The sequence below is a fragment of the Macaca fascicularis genome, chromosome 2 (genome assembly GCF_037993035.2).
Source record: "Macaca fascicularis isolate 582-1 chromosome 2, T2T-MFA8v1.1".
Lineage (NCBI taxonomy): Eukaryota > Metazoa > Chordata > Mammalia > Primates > Cercopithecidae > Macaca > Macaca fascicularis.
In genome coordinates, this window is record NC_088376.1 from 99,580,558 (window position 1) to 99,600,005 (window position 19,448).

The window sequence follows — 19,448 nt, forward strand, 5'->3', positions numbered from 1 at the left end:
ACACTTTGCTGCTAATTCAGGAGGCCAGGCTTTGATTAGCTACAGAGTGGCCCTTGCAGCAGGCGCTGGCAGGGTGGAAGTCCTGGCAGTGCCTGATGCTGCAGGAATGGCCAGACACTGACCCAGGGGCAGGGTCAGAGAGTAGAGGAGGTGGAAGAATGCACTTAATCCAGGCCACATGGTGGGTGGAACGAGCGTGGGTTTTTGAGACACATAGATCCAGTGTGTATCCAGCTGGATGCACGTAGTGACCTCTCCCTGTCTCAGTTTCTGCATCTCTGAAATGGACACAGTAATCCTTACCTTGAAAGGTGGTCCTCAGGATTAAACATTACACAATGAATTTACTTAAAGGACCTTGAATGGTGTCTGATAAATAGAAAGCAACCCAATTATTATTATTTGGTTGGGCTGTATATAATTGTTAATATTCTTTTTGACTTACAAAAATGGAAATTTCATATAGCTCAACCTAACATTATTTATTAGCCACTGGATTTCTGACTGATAGGTTGAAAAGTCTGCAGATTAGAGATGAAGTGTCCTCCTGTTAGTGCCAGAGCAGAAGAAAAACAGCTGCTTCTAGATGCTTCAGGGCTGTATATAGAGAAATGCCCCACACACCCATGGCACTTGGCCTGGCCTAGAGCCCGTGAGTCCATGCCTCTCAGATGCTTTTGAGTGGGGCTGGGCTGTGTCTTCTGCCAGGACTCCTGCAGGGGCCTGCCCAGACCAGCTGCCTGGGAGCTTGGGATGCTGGCCATTTATAAAGCTGCTCCTGAGCCTGTTAAGCCATACAACCCCACCCCCTCAGTCTTAGATTACATTGGCTTGTTGGTGCCTTTGGTGGGGTGTGAGGCTGCGCAGTACAGGCTCATGTGCAAACACTGTCAGGCCTTTGAATGCCTGTTTTTGGTGTTTTTATACCTGTTGTGGACAGGACATCTTCTCTCGGGCTGCTTCTTGCTAGGTCTATTCACAAAAGCTTTCCTTCAGGTTTCTTTGCAACTTCTTGCTTTGGCTGAGAAGTTATCGTTTGTTCTAGTTACCAAAGGTACTGGCTATGAGATGCCACATAGAGCCTGTAGGCCTTTGCAAAGTGCTCTCAGGGAGTGGCAATAGTGAAGTGCAGGCCAGAGACAGGGCTGTTTCTGTGGTGGCCCTGAGGGTTACTGGGGAGGATCAGGGCTGTGCAAGGGGTTGGTCCTGCTACTTTCTGATATCTAGGGTTGCCAGACTTAGCAAATAAAACTATAGAACTCCTAATTAAATCTGAATTTCAGATCAACAATGAGTAATTTTTTAGTATGAGTGTGTCCCAAATATTGCGTGGGTTATACTTATACTAAAAACATTTTGTTGTTTATCTGAAATTTAAATTTAACTTGGCATCCTGTTGGCAGATTCAACTCTGCTGATCTTCCTCTACCCAACCAGTGGCATTTCTTCACTCAAGCAAAACCTGGCTGCCAAGAAGAGAGATTGAGATGATGGTTAGAAGTTTGGAGGCTGAGGCCGGGCGCGGTGGCTCAAGCCTGTAATCCCAGCACTTTGGGAGGCCGAGACGGGCGGATCACGAGGTCAGGAGATCGAAACCATCCTGGCTAACACGGTGAAACCCCGTCTCTATTAAGAAATACAAAAAACTAGCCGGGCGAGGTGGCGGGCGCCTGTAGTCCCAGCTACTCGGGAGGCTGAGGCTGGAGAATGGTGTGAACCCGGGAGGCGGAGCTTGCAGTGAGCTGAGATCCGGCCACTGCACTCCAGCCTGGGCGACAGAGCGAGACTCCGTCTCAAAAAAAAAAAAAAAAAGTTTGGAGGCTGAGATCAGGGCTCTGGAGTGCAGATCCAGCACAGACCTTGATGTGATTATTTTGGTCATTCTAGGGAAAGCAAAAGAGCAGGCCTGCTTTAGTGAATTGGGACCTAGAGTTATTTGGATATAGTGATTGCTTGGCCATTTTCTCATGCAAGGAGGTGGGAGCGGAGAAATACACCAGATAGACACATATCTCTGAGGCCTTTATGGTTCAAGAGGCAACACTGTTGCCAAGGAACACTCAAGGTGGCTGATACTTTATAGCCATACTCTATAGCGGTGAGAATGTTTATTTCTGCCAGTTACTGTCTGGGCTGTAGCAGAGGACTGAGCAAATGGCAGAGTGCACCCATAGGATGAGTGCTAATGGCCTGGCTAGCTGTCCACAGGGGAGGCAGCAGGCACCGCCCCTGGCTTACTGGCTGTGGGAACACAGCTATGGAAGATGAGGCAGGAAGCAAGGATGGGGGGAATGGGAGTGGCAGCCAGGCCGCCTCCTGGAGCAGGAACTGGGGCCTGGGGGGTGTTGGTCAGGGGTCAAGAGCAGGATGCAGTCTCTACTGCAAGTAGAAGTGGAGCCAGCTCTCAGCTTTATGGACAAATCAAAGAAGATAAATAAAAGCATTCTGGCTTATCACACACCATATGGCTAGCAGACAGTGGGGCCGGCATGAGGGGCTGGGCCTGCTTTGTTTAGGCTATCTTTACGTATTTTTTTCTTTTTTTCTTTAAGCCTATTCCAATTTTTTTTTCCTCCCTCTCCTTTTCCCTGGAAGTTTTCTTTCCATATAAGGTGATAAGTGACTTTATCATGGAAGACCACGTGGGCTAACACCTGTTTTCCAGGCTGTCTTGTACTAGGCTTTGTTCCATTCACCGTCTTGAGGGGCGCCTCTGGAGGGTATAGGATTTTGTGATAAGGCAGCACATCCTCCTGGCGGGGGCGGGCAGGTACGTTCTCAGGGCCTCACTGTGGTCAGCAGAGCTGAGGTAGCTCCAGCCGCTTCCTTGGCTTCTCTGCCTCAGAGTTCACACACCCCAGCTTATCTTCCCTCTTCCCCCAGACCAGCCCAGTTTTGGGGATGGGGCCCTTCCCACTAGACAGTCAGGCTGGAGGCCTCTAGTGGATCTCACAGTCACAGGTGAAAGCCCAGTACCTCCCCTCAGCACCAGGCTCCCCATGCCCTGCCTGTGCTTACCTTTCTAGACCCATCTTCTGCCACCACATCCCCTGGGCCCCAGCTCTTGTCATGACCTGCCCCTTTCCTCCTGGAACCTGCTGCTTACTCTTCTTTGCCTTGGTTCTTATGCTCACAGAAGTCAGAGACCTGGTTTGTGTCATATTCATGTAGAACCATGCACTACCTGCATGATTTTTATGTTTTTTTTGGTCTTAAACTCATACTTCCTGTGGTATTTTCTTTCATATTTTCTCTTTAAATCAGCCAACTTTTGGTCTCAAATAAAAGAATTTAAAACAGAAACTTTCACCTTTCTATAAGCGGAAAACCATGCAACATGTCCCCAAAACAGAAAGTAACTATAAAAATATATGTTGAAGACATAACAGTGTCCTAGAAGTCTAGCTGGATTTCATTGTTTGTCAAAGTTGCTGATAAAGCGCCCACTCCATTCACGTGTTAGAATGGGAAATGATCAAGTTCTAGGGAAGGCTTAAAGACATACGGGCACCACACTGGAACTTCCTTCCCTATGCAACCAGGACTGCAGGGGAATTGACCGGGAACAACTTTTCAAATACGAGAGTTATTTTGCGGAGTCATGCCTATGTGCCATAGAAATCCACCTTGTGGGCCCAGTCTGGGAAACCCTGGCCATGCTCCGCTTTGATCAGATGTGCCTTGCCCCATCCTGCCTGCTGAAGGCTTGCTGTTGTTCAAAGCTCAGTCCACAGGTTTTGAACATCTTCAGCGGCAGCCACTTTCCTAGGCCCTGGGGTTGCCACTGTCATCTTCCTGACTTCTTGGAGCTTGTTCCATGCTGCCTGACTCCTAGTTGTCAGGTGGAACCTTGTTGGAGTAACTAATTGGGTTAGCCAGAGTGTGGGCTCACAAAGGCTTCTGATATGGAGTGGGGCCTGCTCGCCTCTCTCTGGACCGACTGCTGGGAAGTGATGGCTTGAGATGATAGAGAAGAGAGTTTGGGATGCGTGGCCTATGCCAAAGAATAAATGCGGGTGTCCTGTTGTTACTCCATCGTTTTCTGGTTTATGTGTTCTTACCTGGATGACAGCTGTGCTACATCCTCTAATCCTGCACAATACCTTGAGAGCACAGGCCTTTTGTGAGATCAAATGCCTATGCATGACAGGCAAATAAGCAGGCTCTTCAGGACCAGGGAAACGATGGCAACAGTTCTGAGTCTGATGCAGGGATGGCAGAGAAGCCCAGGCAGAATAGGGGGGCAGTGACGTCATTCCCTACTGTGAGGATCAGTGACACCCTCTAGAGGCGTTCAGGGAACTGTTTTTGAAGAGAACCATGTGTCAGACACTGTCAAGAAGGCCAATAACAGGATTATTATTAAAAACAAAACAGTCTACATGAGACAAGGGAATATGCACATCGGCTTTTCTGAGAAGCTGCAGATGTTCATGAGATTTTTCTTTTATGTTCCTGAAGGGTTTTTCAAGGAACTTTGAAACCTAAGTGACTGCAGCTCCTTCCTTGCTTTTGTGGGCAGATGCTCATCCAGGCCTGGCGAAGGGTGGGACATCACCCTGGCCACCAGGTCTCCTGAGAGATCACACCCTGTGATCTTCCCAGGTGTTTTGGCCTCTTTCCGTTTTCATATCCAACAAAATGCCTTGGGACCATGGCTTCAATCATATTACGTGCTGTGAGTTTATAGAGTGTTGGATGCTGGTTTTCAGAGATGATCAAGGCTTTTTTTTTTTTTTTCTTGTTTAAGAAACAGATAGTTAAGAAAGGGAGATTAAATTGGAGTTAATAAGAACTCTGAGAAAGAGGTGAAAGAAAAACAGCAAAAGTTTCTTCTTTATCTGGAAAATAACATGCTAAATCTCTGGGTCATCTTGAGAAGTCAAAGAAATAGCTAAGAAAAAAAATGTTGCAGGGTTTGGCAGAAAGGGATGCCAACCTTAGATATGAGGTTTTTTGAAACTTTTAAAATTTGTTTATTTTTTGAATCAGTAGTGTGTATAGTTAAAATTTTAAAATGGTTATAAAAGGCTAACATGGTGAAACCCCGTCTCTACTAAAAAATACAAAAAACTAGCCGGGCGAGGTGGCGGACGCCTGTAGTCCCAGCTACTCAGGAGGCTGAGGCAGGAGAATGGCGTAAACCTGGGAGGCGGAGCTTGCAGTGAGCTGAGATCCGGCCACTGCACTCCAGCCTGGGCGACAGAGCGAGACTCCGTCTCAAAAAAAAAAAAAAAAAGTTGTCAAAGGAAGGATGTCTTTCACCTATTCCCTTTTTCTCCCAAAGACAACCGCGGTTCCATTTTCTTACGTGTCTTTCAAAAGCTTGTCAATAAATACAGAAATCTGTGTGTTTACCTCCTTTTATTTTATGCAAATAGTAGTATATTGTGTGCACAATGTGGTAAAGCTTACTTTTTCTTTTAAAGTATTCAAAAGCAGAATGGAGGAACAGATTTTGGTAAATCTGCACAAAATCCAGCTGTCCCGGATGGAATACAACTCAACAATAACAATATCATGTTATTATGATACACACAATAACATGAATGACTTTTGAAAGCATTATACTGAGTGAATGAAGCCAGACACAAAAGGCTACCTACTGGATGATTCCATTTACATTGCATTCTGGAAAAGACCAACTAAAGAGAAAGCAGATTGGTGGTTTTCAGCGGCCAGGGATTGGAGGAAGGGCTGGTGATGATTGACTAGGGATGATTGACTTCAAAGAGGGATGAGGCAACTTTCTAGGGTGCTGAACATATTCTAAGATCATGATTATAGTGGTTGAATGGCCAAATGTATTAAAACTCATCAGAGTGCACACCTAAAATTAGTGAATGTTATATATGTAAATTATATCTCAATCAAACTTATTTTTTTTTAAGTTTCGTGGAGATTGTTCCATATTGGTGCATGTAGAGCTTCCCTGTTCTTTTTCAATAGTTCTTTTTACCATTCCTTGATTTATTTAGCCTGTCCAGGTGGTCTTCTACATGTCATTTCCAAACTAACCTGGTCTGATGCTTGTAGACTAGTCATCTTAGTTTGCTTCTCTCTCCAGAAGAGGCTCCTCCTCTCTCCCCTAGATCCATAGTATCCTGGCTGAGGACCCCTGAGAGGGCAGCATGGAGGGGCCCTAGTGGTCTCTAAGGCGGCCTTGGACATGTGTCCTACAGAGGACAAGCCTCTCAGCTATAGGGTACCCAAGGAAAATGGGAGCTTTTTCTTGATTCCTGCAGTTGACTTTGTGCCTTTGGCAGGCTCTCCTGGTCTGTAGGTAGCATACATGGCCTGAATGTTTGGTAAGGGGTGCTGGAAACTAGGGCAAGACAAGAGGGAAGGCTGGGATGCACAGAACTGATGTGTGGGAAACCACCATCATCATCCAGCTCAGGTGTGAAGCTGCTGCTCATGCGATACGCTCTGCTCCCACTGATGGCGCTAAGGAACCGGGAAGCTGGGCTTCGGAGACCATGCTGGAAGTCAGCTCACTGAGTGTGGGTTGCCTTGACCACCTCCTCTGGGAGGCCATGTTGTGCATAGCTGGAGAGCAAACTGGGGATGAATCAAGAAGGGAAAGGGTGTGGCGAATGTTCAACATGGGAGCTTATATCTCCCATGAGCACTGTTTGGCCATTGATTTCTTTCTTGGGTGCAACGAAGGGCTTTTAGTCTTCTGCATTTGGACACTTGCCACAGAGGACATTGTGATTAGCAAAGGAAAGCACAAAAATTCTAATCCAAAGGCTTTGCCTGGCTTAAGTCCTTTTTTGAAATGGAGCTGATTTAAATATGGAAGTATAGACACAGCGTTGACACTTCAGTGGTTTTTATCATAAACTTATTTGTACTGTATGTGAGATGCAGTTTGTAGCAATTGTTATGGGTAATATTTTTATTTTAAGAGGTGACTTTCTGTTTACGGTTATTCATTTACACTAGGTTCATCTATTAATATATACTGTTGATGCCCTTTTAACACTGGTTTTCTTTGAAGTCGCACATGATAATGTGTTCTGTTTTATTCGTTTTGTCTTTATATTTGAGATGTGATTATAAAGATCCCTTCTGCCTCAAACCTTGAACTTAGATATTCATTATAAGCTGGATTTCCTTCAAAGTAACCACCTTCTAGTCATTCCTGTTTTGAAATCTCTTCCATGGTTTATTTATTCACTTTTATCATGGTCCATTTTTACTCTAGGAGTTAATTCGAGTTTTGGAAGCAGCAAGATTTCTCTGCAGTCCTCTCTAGTAGATAATAGTGTGTTTAGGGAAAAGTGAGGTGTAATAATACAGGAATTAGTATTAAAGAATGTAGTAATTGAACTCCCTTTGAAAATGATTTTAAAAGAAGAATACCCATAATATTCAGGTAATAGCGATGAAAGCAGCTAACACTCATTGAGCATTTAGTATGTGCTGGTTACTGTGAGTCATTGCATGTGAGATAGTTACTGTTTTTAATCCTCATTTTACTTTTTTGAAGACAAAGCATAGAAGAGTTAAGGAACTTGCTCACGGCTTTATAGTTGACAATAGCAGAGATAGGATTTAAACCCGCAAGTCTGGCTCCTAAGACTTGGGTTTAAACCACTGCATTGTAACACCCCTCAAAAGTATAAGCTAGAACTATTAGTAACTAGTACTTGTTATGTGCCAGATACTCTTCTACAGGCTTTACACGAAGAGAGGTTCAGTAACCTGACTCAGCCTCTAAGCTAGTGAGAGACTTCCCTGCCTCTTCCTAATAGAGTCCCGGGACCATCTCTGTGTTGAGCACATGGCATGACCCCTAGAGGTGACAGCTTTTGGGGGTTTATGTTCTAGAGCAGTGGTGTGCGGCTAATGCTTACCAACAAACTCTTTGAAAGAGGGGGCATGACTTTTGTAGCATTTTGCAAATTTCCTTGGTGTAAATATTCTCATCATGTCTGATTTCAAGCTACCAATGAGACATCACTGCATGTGGAGTTAGGAAGAGACGCACAATAGCACACAGTTGTTTAGTATTTCCAATAGCTCTAAATATCTTTAAGAGCATAGATGATAGTAAAGTATGGTAAAATAATTAGGAAGTTATGAGTGTTGAGTATTTATTACCTTTATCTTAATATAATTTACTTATTTTTAAGTTTATTCAGTTTAACTTTTAATAATGGCCGTGTTTAACAACCCTGGCTCGTAAACTTTCTGAAAATTTAACAGTTGGCCTTTGGAAACCCACTGCAGCAAGCCCCAGCACACAACTGAATGTGTTGAGGGCTTTGTTGTTGTTATTGTTGTTTTTAATTTTAAATTCACAGGGTACAGGTGTTTGTTTGTTCCATGGGTGTATCACATACTGGTGAGTATTGGGCTTCTAGCATGTTTGTTACTAAGTTGGTCATATCACTCAAGTCTTGCCTGATACACAGATGTTTCATTATCAGAGTCTTTTTTCTTTCTTGTTTCCTGTGACTTTTTAAGTTGATGAATAATAGGAAAGTAAATTTGTGGGGTCAGTTAAACCACCAGACAACAGCTTTTATGTTTGTACATTGGGTTCAGAGGTACTCTGTATTTTGACTGGATTTACGGGATAGTGTAATTGTTTCCATTTAAAACAATGGAAAAGATTTCATTTAAATTTATTGAGATCTTATTCTTTACCTTCATTCCATGCATGTTTAGGATTCTGTTCGGCAGCCCTCTGAAGTCTGAAGATGCACGAATTGCTGACTGTTGGGCTTGCTTGGAGAGGACGGGGGGTTATTACCTCCCATAGGACTGTTTAAACTCTGGAAGTTTAAAGTAAACTCCTGCAACTGAACTTAGTCCTAATTAGTACAGAGTGAACTAGCTGTGAACAACCTTTGGTTTTCTTACTTGGTGCCTTGATCATGTGAGACCTAAGGGCTGACCTGCCCTTCTCTTATCAATTGCTTTAATCAGAAATAACATATCAAGGTGGCCCAAGTTGTGTCATTATTCTTTCCTTTGTCTTCTCCACCCGTTCCCAAGGCATCCATTCCTAAGGTCATTTGGAGAATTCTCTGTTTCAATAAGTGGGATCCACATGGCTCAAGGAGCAGCAGGCCTTGGAATCACTCTTTGAATAGTAGCTGGTCCCTCAGTCTACACCAAAGAGCTGAGTCACCAGACCTCCCCACCTTCCGGTCATACAGACTCCAGATTTGGAAGGAGCCCTTGCCATCTCTGTCCTCCGACATAGAGCTTGGGTGTCCGAGACACATCCAGCTCCAAGTGACAGGCCCAAGAGAGCCTCTGAATGAAGATGGATGAGCTGGGTGGACACAGCCACACTATGTTCTTGTGAAGGCAACAGCCCATGGGCCAACTTGCTGGGCATCCAGAGTTGGCTGCAGAGGCTGGAGTGAGTGGCTTTCAAGGCAAGACTGATAATGAAAGTCATGTGTTTGGGTGGCAATCACAAGCAGGGGAAGTGGGGGAGCCAGCTTCCCTTCGTGCTGTGCGTCACAGTAAGATAGGACACAGATGCAAAAGCAGATGGCTACAGCTGGATCTGGGTAAAGGTGGCAGTGATGCGTCGGTGCAGAGAATTCCTGTTTTGAGGAAAGATTCGGAGCCAGCTAAGATTTTCTGAGGGCTCGTCATGTCTCAGACTGTCACACTTATTCCTCTGTCACGTGTGCCTAAGTCCATTTTAGATGACCCTTTGTAAAGAAAGGAAGCCTGGCCCCTGAAGCCTCATTGCATGGGAAAAGGGGACCAACATATTCTGTGGTTGTACCAGCAAATTATTATTTATTTCTTATTTTATAAAAGTATAGATTTTATTCATGCCTATATTGTTAGAGAAAATATTATTTTTAGTCAATATATTAGTATTAAGATCACGGCCTCTTTTCTTCTCATTTTGGAAGGGGAATACTTTTAGACCTTTTAATGAGAGAGTCATTTTCTCAGTAAATATTTGATTGGCCTGAAGTTAAGTGGGTAGGTGTAAAAAAGTTATGGAAGTGTTGGACTTGAGGAAACTTTGACAAATAGCACTCTCTTTCTCTCTTGGGCATATGTGTGTGTGCATGCATGTACTCCAGCTCTCTGTGTATATTACACACACACACGTTTTTCACATAAAACATTTTTATTTTGGGCCAGGTGTGGTGGCTCACACCTGTAATCCCACCACTTTGGGAGGCTGAGGCGGGCAGATCATCTGATGTCGGGAGTTCAAGACCAGCCTGGCCAACATGGTGAAAACCTGTTTCTACTAAAAATACAAAAATTAGCTGGGCATAATGGTGGGTGCCTGTAATCCCAGCTACTGGGGAGGTTGAGGCAGGAGAATTGCTTGAACCTGGTAGGTGGAGGTTGCAGTGAGCCAAGATTGTGCCACTGCATTCCAGCCTGGGAGACCGAGCAAGGCTCCATCTCAAAAAAAAAAAAAAAAAAAAAAAAAATCTTTATTTTGAAATAATAGCAGTCTTACAAAAAAGCCATTAGGATAGCACAAAAAAAAACTGTAAATTCTTCACCAAGATTCCCTAAATGTCATTTGTTTTGTAATTTTCTATCTATTCATACTTCTTACCTGTTTGAGAGTAGGTTGGAGACATGATGCCCCCTTATCCCTAACATCAGGGATATTTCCTGAGAACAAGGACATTCTTTTATGTAACCATAGCACAATTATTGAAATAAGGAAATTAAATGATACATTACTGTTAGCTTATCTACAGAACTCACTCAAATATCACCAGTTATCTCCACGTCCTTGGTAGCAAAAGAAAATCCCGCAGTGTTGCATTTGGCTGTCACGTCTCTTTAGTCTGGAACAGTCACTCAGCCTTGCTCCTTCATGTCCTTGACATTTTTGAAGAGTACAGGTCTGTTATTTCATAGAAGGCCTCCCTGAGTTTGTCTGTTTCATCATAATTAGATTCAGGATGTATATTTTCTGCAGGAATACCACAGAATACTTGTGTCCTATATATTTAAAAACATATACATCCAACGTCACTGAAGGTATGTATTTTTAACTCCTTCTTTAAAGTGGTTTTCCAAAGTCTGTTGCCATCCCCAAAAGGGAGCTTTTAGTCACTGAGAGGTGATTATGAAAGTACGATAGCTTGCTCACTACCTGTCTCTCTGCTCCCGGGAGCACAGGCGAGTTTCAGCTCTGGGGAAGGTGATCATTTGGCTCATTAGTAGGGCTTTGAGTACCATGGTGTCTGCAGGGAGTTCCCAGTTCTTACTGCAGTCTGAGAATAAAACATAGTATCTTTGGTCTTCACAGAGGTATCAGACAGGAATTCCACTCAGCTTCCAGGAATCGAGACCTGATGACAGGGCTAAAGCACATCAAGATAATTTCTCTCTCTTCTAGAGGAAGAGAAGTTGCTGATGTTGGTTCAGTGGCTCAGAGATGCAGTTCTCTGACCTTTCACTTATTCAGGAAATGTGCATTGCATACCTACTATGCCGCAGGCTGGGGGGCCTGCTCTGCTGCGAACAGACAAGGATCCTTGTCCCCCTGGGAGTTTATATCCCAGTAGGGGGAGACAGCCAATAGATATAATAAAGAATAAAATCCAGCTGCATTAGAAGACGATGAGGCTATGGAAAAAAAACAAAGAAAATAGAGCCCAGTGAAGCGGGTTTGGGAGTGCAGGCGTGGGGTTACGGGAGTCAGGGTGACCTCACTGAGGAGGTGTTTGATTTGAGCAAAGCCTGGAAGGAGGCTGGGGAGTTAGCACACGGGTTCCTGGAGGAGGTGCTCCGACCGGTGTCTGAGTGTCTGGTGTGTCTGAGGAGGAGCAGGGAGGCCAGTGTGGGCAAAGAGGTCAGAGTGGCAGTGATGGTTGTGAGAGGGTCATCTTGGGCTTCCTTGGCCTTGGGAAGGATTCGCCTTTGCTCATAGTGAGATGGGAGCGTGCAAGGGATCTGGGCAGGGCGGTGACCTGGCCTGCCTTCCATTTTTACAGGCCCCTGCTGGCGGCTGTGTTGGGAAGGCCTGTAGGAGGCGGGAGAGCAGCAGGAACAGGTTTAGGAGACAGTGAGAGTTATCCAGGGAAGAGGGTGGCTCCACTGAGGTCATAGTGGTGACATTGTGAGAAGTGGTCAAATTCTGCATACATTTTGAAGGGGGATCCTACAGCATTTCCTGAGGGTTTGATTGTCAGTTGTGAGGGAATAAGATATCAAGGGTGACTCCAAGCTTTTCAGCCTGAGTACCTTAAAGGATGGAGTTGTCACTGGTGTTTTCAATTGAAGGTGCAGGTGAGCAGGTTTAAAGGGGAAGAGTTGGAGTTTGTTTTTAGACACACTAGTAGATGTTTAAGTGTGGATGCATATGTATGCGTCTTCAGTTTGAGTCATAGTCTGAGTAAGAAGTATCAATTTCGGAGTTGCCAGCAGACGGATGGTATTTAATGCCAGGAGATTTGATGAGATCACCCAGGGTGTGAGGGGAGATAGAGAAGAGCTGGGGTACCAAGGGCTGAGCTGTGGGCACTCCAACACTAAGAGCATCTTTTCCTCCTACCCCTAAAATGGCTCTAGGGCTCCAGCCATTGTATGTGTTTTTCATGCAGGAAGTAGGGGGACGTGCAAAAGGGCTCTTTGTAATCTGGTCTGAGGCCCCTGTAAAGAGCCTCCAGTGACTTCTGCTTACAACTCATTGACCCTACATCTTTTAAAAGAGGTTGGAAGATGTCTAAGTACCAGCTAGACATCTTATAGATCCTATCACTATAGAGTTTTGTTCTCCAACAGAACTTTCTGTGATGAAGGAAATGTTCCGTGTATCAGCACTATCCAAAATGGTGGCCACTGACCACGTATGACTGTGAGCACTTAAAATGTGGCTAGTACCACTAAGGCATTGACTTTTTACTTTTCTATAATTTTAATTAATATAAATTCAAACTGAAATAACACATGTGGCTGGTGGCTACCATGTTGGACAGTGCAGATATTGAAGTTTGATTTTTAAGAAGAAGAGGGACGAACACTGGACAGACAACTCACAGCTCCTGCCACAGTACAGCATGAGGCCTCCCAAGGCACTAGTCACACAGATCAAGCCCCACAGCCAAATGGAAATATAAATAATAGATGGAGGTCACATTGACTGTTTCACATTGTACTTAGACATGCTGATTAAAACCTGAGTTACAAGTGTGCCATGGAACGTAATCTCTCCCTCTGGTGTTTTGGAACAATCACACACAAGTGTTTATATCCACATACAGGCCCTGTATACGATGGGGGAAACAGAATAGAAGAAGGTTGGATGGCTCACCTTGAGTGGGTCCTTCACAGGGTGTCACCGTCTTGGTGTGATGTTTTCTGTTTTCAGTGGCATAGAACTAGATAAAAGGTGGCAGTGCAGAGGATGGAAGTGGTATTGCTCGGTGGGAAAGGGAAGGCATTTTAGGTTTGAGACATATTACAGTACTGCCTTGTAGTGTAGAAAAGCCCTCCCTCCTGATGCTCTTGCTGGTGCTGAGTGGAAAGATTCCCTTTCAACTCAACATGTGTGAAGCACATGAACTGAAGCGCCCTTCCTGCTTAGCATGGCAGGGGCTGGGCCGGACCAGGCCGGGGTGGACCAGGTCTTGCTCTGATCAACCACGTGGTCTCAGGCAAGTTGCTTCACCTTTATGGCTGAGCTTCAGTGTCCTCACCTGAAACGGGGAGCGGAATACTGACTTCTTAGTAGGGGTCTGGTAAACACCGGGCCCCTTTTTCCTTCTCCTCTACCCTGCACATCTTTTCCTCTTTCTAACTGCCTCTGCATTTGGAAGGGGTCAAGACTCGTTCCATAGCTTTTTGGGGGATTAAAAAAATGATTAGAAGCAGATGGTGAGAAGAAAATAGAAAGTACGGAGCAAATAAGAAATGTGAGAAGAGAAGAGGGCAATTGGTAAGGCAGCTCTTGGAGCTGGCATGTTCTTTCTCCCTGGACCAGAGCAAGCCAGAGCCTCAGTCATCTTCACGGGCTGATTGACAGGGACTCCTCACTTTAGTGTGCACATGAAGCACCTGGGACCTTGTTCAATGCAGATCCTGATACAGCAGGTCTGAGGTGAATTTCTAGCAAGCTCCCTGGTGACACTGGTGCTGCTGGTCCATAGACCACAAAGCAAGGAGCTGGAAGACATAGATACCAAAAGTGATAGGGGAAGAGGGACAAAGACCACCAGCTGGCAGTTGATGCAGGTATCAGAAGGGAGTGGGCCTCAGAGGGGCCAGATGCCTCTCTCCTCACACTGACCGTGAGAGCAGGTGCTCCTCATCCACAATGTGGGGCCAGGCTTGAGTCAGCAGCACTGACTTTATGTGACCTTGTGCAGCTCTCCAGCCCACGCTGATGTGTGTTAATGGAGGGGGTGCCCCTTATAGGAGGGTGGTATGGGCTACAATTTCTTCTGCATTCTCTGCCTATTGCTTAAAGGACAGTGTTGTCAGCAGTCAACTGACTGAGCATGACTTTTCAGCAGTTTTTTAAAACTTCACTGCAGTGTTTTTGGACACAGCTATGTCAGAAATCTATTTCCCCTTCCCAGAGACCAGGAAGCTCTTGAAGTACAAGCTCTTATTAAGCAGAAAATTTTAAAGTGGTTTTCCTTCTTCTTTTCTTGGGTCTACTTTCTTGGGGCAAACAGAATACAAGAAGCCGGCTTAGAAATTGCATGGGTCCTTCCTGCATTTTGTGAGAAAATGGTGGCCTCCTATATTTCTTCTCCGACAGGTTACTCATTTACATCAGGTATAACTCCCAATGCAATCCCTGCCCCCTCCCCCCTCCCCATGATAGGTCCCAGTGTGTGATGTTCCCCTTCCCTAGTCCAAGTGATCTCATTGTTCAAGTCCCACCTGTAAGTGAGAACATGTGGTGTTTGGTTTTCTGTCCTTGTGATAGTTTGCTAAGAATGATGGTTTCCAGCTTCATCCATGTCCCTCCAAAGGACATAAACTCATCGTTTTTTATGGCTGCGTAGTATTCCATGGTGTATATGTGCCACATTTTCTTAATCCAGTCTATCATTGATGGACATTTGGGTTGGTTCCAAGTCTTTGCTATTGTGAATAGTGCCACAATAAACATACGTGTGCATGAGTCTTTATAGTAGCATGATTTATAGTCCTTTGGGTATATACCCAGTAATGGGATTGCTGGGTCAAATGGTAATTCTAGTTCTAGATCCTTGAGGAATCACCACACTGTCTTCCACAATGGTTGAACTAGTTTACAGTCCCACCAACAGTGTAAAAGCATTCCTATTTCTCCATATCCTCTCCAGCATCTGTTGTTTCCTGACTTTTTAATGATTGTCATTCTAACTAGCATGAGATGGTATCTCATTGTGGTTTTGATTTGCATTTCTCTGATGACCAGTGATGATGAGCATTTTTTTTTTCTAGTAGCCACGTTGAAAAAGTTAAACAGGTAAAACTAATTTCAGTAACATATATCGGTTTGCTAGAGCTGCCGTAATGAAGACTACAGACTTGTGGTTTATATGAACAGAAATGTATTTGCCCACAGTTCTGGAAGTTGGAAGTCCAGGATCAGGTGTCCGTAGGTTTGGTTTCTTCTGAGGCCTCTCTTCTTGGCTTGTAGACGACTGCCTTTTCCCGTGTCCCCACGTGGTCTTTCCTCTGTAACCAAATCTCTGGGGTTTCTGTGTGTCCACATTTCCTCCTGTCCTAAGGGCTCCAGTCAGATTGGATTAGGGCACACCCTGAGAGCCTCATTTTAATTTAATCAACCCCTTTAAAAGGCGCAGCCTCCAAATAATGGCCCCATTCTGAGGTACTGGGAATTAGGACTTTAACACAGGAATTTTGGGGGAACACAGTTCAGCCCATAAGAATGTATGTTGTTTAGTCTAATATAGCCAAAATGTTATTATTTCAACATAAAATCAATAAAATGTTAATGAAATATTTGCCTTCTTTTCTGTACTAGGGCTTTGAAATCTGATGTGAATATTAGCCCCATTTTATGTTCTCATTAGGTGCATGTGGGTAGTGGTGACCATATCAGACAGTGCAGGTCTAGTGTCAAACCTCCTAATCTCTTGGGAGACCTTGGGATTGTCATAAGGAGGCCTGAGCGAATTCATAAAACATATGCAGTTCCTGAATCAACTAATAAGTAAAAGTATACCTTTTATCACCTGAGGTTCTGGTAAATATTTTGGTATTATAAAGGTTGCTTTCATACTTAGAAAAGTTAAGGAGCATGGTTCTGACTTTCCTAAACTGGGGTTTCTAGAGCCCAAGCTCCGTTAACATGGTGATGGCAGCCTGCAAAATCTTTCCAGCATTTCAGAAAGCCTGGTGGGATCACAGGGGTTGCCATCTAGCTGCTGACATAGTCAGCATCATTGCTTTCAGCTAGCGTTTTAGTACAGTTTTCTGGTGACCTTGTGCTGATCAAACTTTCCAGGTGGTTTTTTATGACACTGTAAGAATTACTGGGGTCATGCCTGGAGAGATGGCCCACAGTTCACCCAAAGGCTCGAGTACAAGCCTTCCAGGGACTCATCTGTCAGCCCTGTTATTATTCTCAGGGCTTTGGAGGGTACAGAGGTAGATGAAGTAAGCAAGCACTATTGTGCTTCCTGTGTTGAAGTCAGGGAATAAGAATTTCCTGTGTGCCACAAATAATGCTCCCCACCTGTACAGAATGCCTGGGAAATGCAACACTGGCCATCCTTCAGCTTCTCTGCCTACAGCTGTTCTGCTGGAGGGTCTCTTCCTATTCTCAGAGCAGAGAGCCACAAATGGGGCACTGGGGGCCATGACAGGCATCCTTTAGCTCTGGCCTTCTGGTTGTGGGTGGACTCTGCCGTGTCTGGCAGCCCATCCAGCGTTGGATGGCATCAGCAACCTGAAAACCCTTTCTTATGCTGTGCCAGAGTCTACCTCCATGTAATCACACGCTCCCCTCCTATTTCTGCCCCTGAGCACCTATAGACATCTGTCTGTCTGTCCTGCATCCCCACTGCCTACTTCCTCCAGACTCAGCACTTTGAGTTCCTTTGGGTTTCTATGTCATTTTGGAACTTATTCCATTATTGAATTATCCATATTCTTTGGTTTTATGCCTTTATTCCTCTTTAGTTGACCTTTTAGACACTTTTCTAACCGTGCCCCCTCCCCCGCTGCCCCAAAACGTCAGGGAAAATAAAGAAGAAGAAATTCAAACCCTTATTTTGCTCCTCTTCAGCAACAGTGGTAGCATGGAAGTTCAGTGGTTGTTTTCATTCCTTCCTGGTAGCCAGTTTCCTCAAATTGGTCAGTATAATCCTGCCTCTTGGAGTGATAGCTGGCTAGATTCTTCTGCCACTTTGGCAGTTATATATTGGTCTGGATTTAAAAGTGATGTTTATTCCATAGCTCTCCTGAATCTGACATTTGTTCTTCTTTCATCCTATACTTCCCTGGGCATGATACCCTTCTTTCCATCAGCTGTGTTAGAGAAATGTTACCATGTGGCAGATGTATCCTTACTTGTTTAATTAATGAGCCAAACAGTCCAGAAACTTAGGTTACAACCAAGGTAGTCTGGCAAGAAATATACATGAATTCAAAGAGGTTTGGGATAATTTTATTAATGATAAAGCCATAAAGAACTCCAAAATATTTTAAGATGCTTGGCATCAGGAACTGTCTCATTTGTCTCCATATCCCCAGCACCACGCAGAGTAATTGACATTGACTAATTGCCCAATAAATGTTCACTGAATGTTGGAGAAGCTGGAGTATTTCCAAAATGAACATATGCTCAAGATATTCTACTAGAAGTTTACAATGTTATCTTTTTACATTTAGATTAGTAATCCATTTTGAGTTAGTTTTGTGTATTGTCCAGGATAGTTTCAAACAGTTGTGAAAAACAATTTGGTTTGATGGTTATCATGAGTAGACTAATATCTGTCAGATCATATAACCCGATAGTCAGCTGGAAACAGTTGGTCACATGAGATTGCCTATCTACATTTTAAATTTGGCTTCAGAGGGAGCAGCCAGCAACTCCCCTCAACCCCCTAAATTTAGGATTGTCCTAATGAAATCTTGGACTGAAGCAGTGCATTTTTAACCAGCCCTCCTCAGGAGATTTGGTTCGTCTGGCACTCAGCCCACACTTTGCTTAACTCTGAGCAAAGGCGTCCGTGGGTGGAGAATCCCACTTCCGCATTCTGGATGCACTAGCACTTTTTCTACTCATCCCCAGTTGTGGAATGTTTAAATTCTTTCTGATTTTCTCCTGTCACTACCATGCTACAGTGAGCATTTTGGGGTACCTAACTATCAATTCTGGAGGACAGATTCCAGCTGTGGCTTTGCTGGGTCAATGTTACAGCCATTTATGCCCCCTCAGATGTTGGGTTGGTCCTGGGTGCTGCCCTGTTACTCTATCACACCCATCTGAAGTCCGGGCTGGTAGGCAGCAGACACTGGGTGTGGCTCGGTTTCTCATATCTTTTTTTTTCAGTCCCTGGTGTTTTTGTCATCCTGCATGGCAGCGGCAATGCTCCAGCTGATCATTTTTATGGGACAGTCCTTCCTTGGTGAGACCCAGATCCCTGTTTAAGTCACTTGACAACATAAAGAATATTGTTCTTCATACCACCATTTGCCAAAGCATTTTTTCAAAGGATAGTAACGACTTTTATGTCAAAAAAACAAAACAAAATTCTGAGTTCAAATTAATTTTGGAACATAATTGCGTTTAATGCAGGCTTTTTGTTGCAGGACTTCATGGAGCTTTAGAAGCCCAGGCACACAAGGAGGATGCACTGTTTGGCATTTCCCAAATGTACATGACCACAGAACACTTTTTTTCTCCTGATGTTTAGGAAATGGTGCTATGATATAGATTAGTTTTCTGTGAATAATTTGACTTTATGCCTTCATATGCCTTTTCTCTCTACTCATGTAGAAATTCTTCTTTAGCTTCACATTTTAATAATGGAAGAACTTAGTGATGTTTCATATCTAGAGATTTTTCTCTAGGTCCTTCTCATCGATAAGACATGTTTCAAGATATGGCAAGCCCTAGTTCTGATCTCTGGGGTCCTCACCATTTATAGACTTCCATTAATCCTGTGGTGACTTAATTGTTTTTGTTATATTTTTAGTGGCCTCCTACACTATGGAAGACTTTCTGAAAGCCCATATCTCATGCTAAATTTAGCTGGTTTTTTAACAGCCTTGATTGATTGCTGGTCTTAATGGAAGAAAATGTGATCCTTTCTCTTCCTCCCTTGTTATTAAATTATTACTAATCCGTGACCAGAGGAAGCAGCCACTGCATACGTGGGTGTATTTTTTTTTTTTTTTTTTTTTTTGAGATGGAGTCTCGCTCTGTCGCCGGGCTGGAGTGCAGTGGCCGGACCTCAGACGTGGGTGTATTTTTAAAAGTTGTGACACATCATCAAGATGGATATACTTGCCCC

The 19,448-nt window shown here is 44.1% G+C and overlaps 1 protein-coding gene across 3 annotated transcripts in view; it reads left to right on the plus strand.

Annotated features, from left to right (window-relative positions):
* The window catches only part of ITGA9 (integrin subunit alpha 9), a 385,385-nt gene that overhangs the window by 98,526 nt on the left and 267,411 nt on the right, over nucleotides 1-19,448 (plus strand). The window lies entirely within an intron of this gene.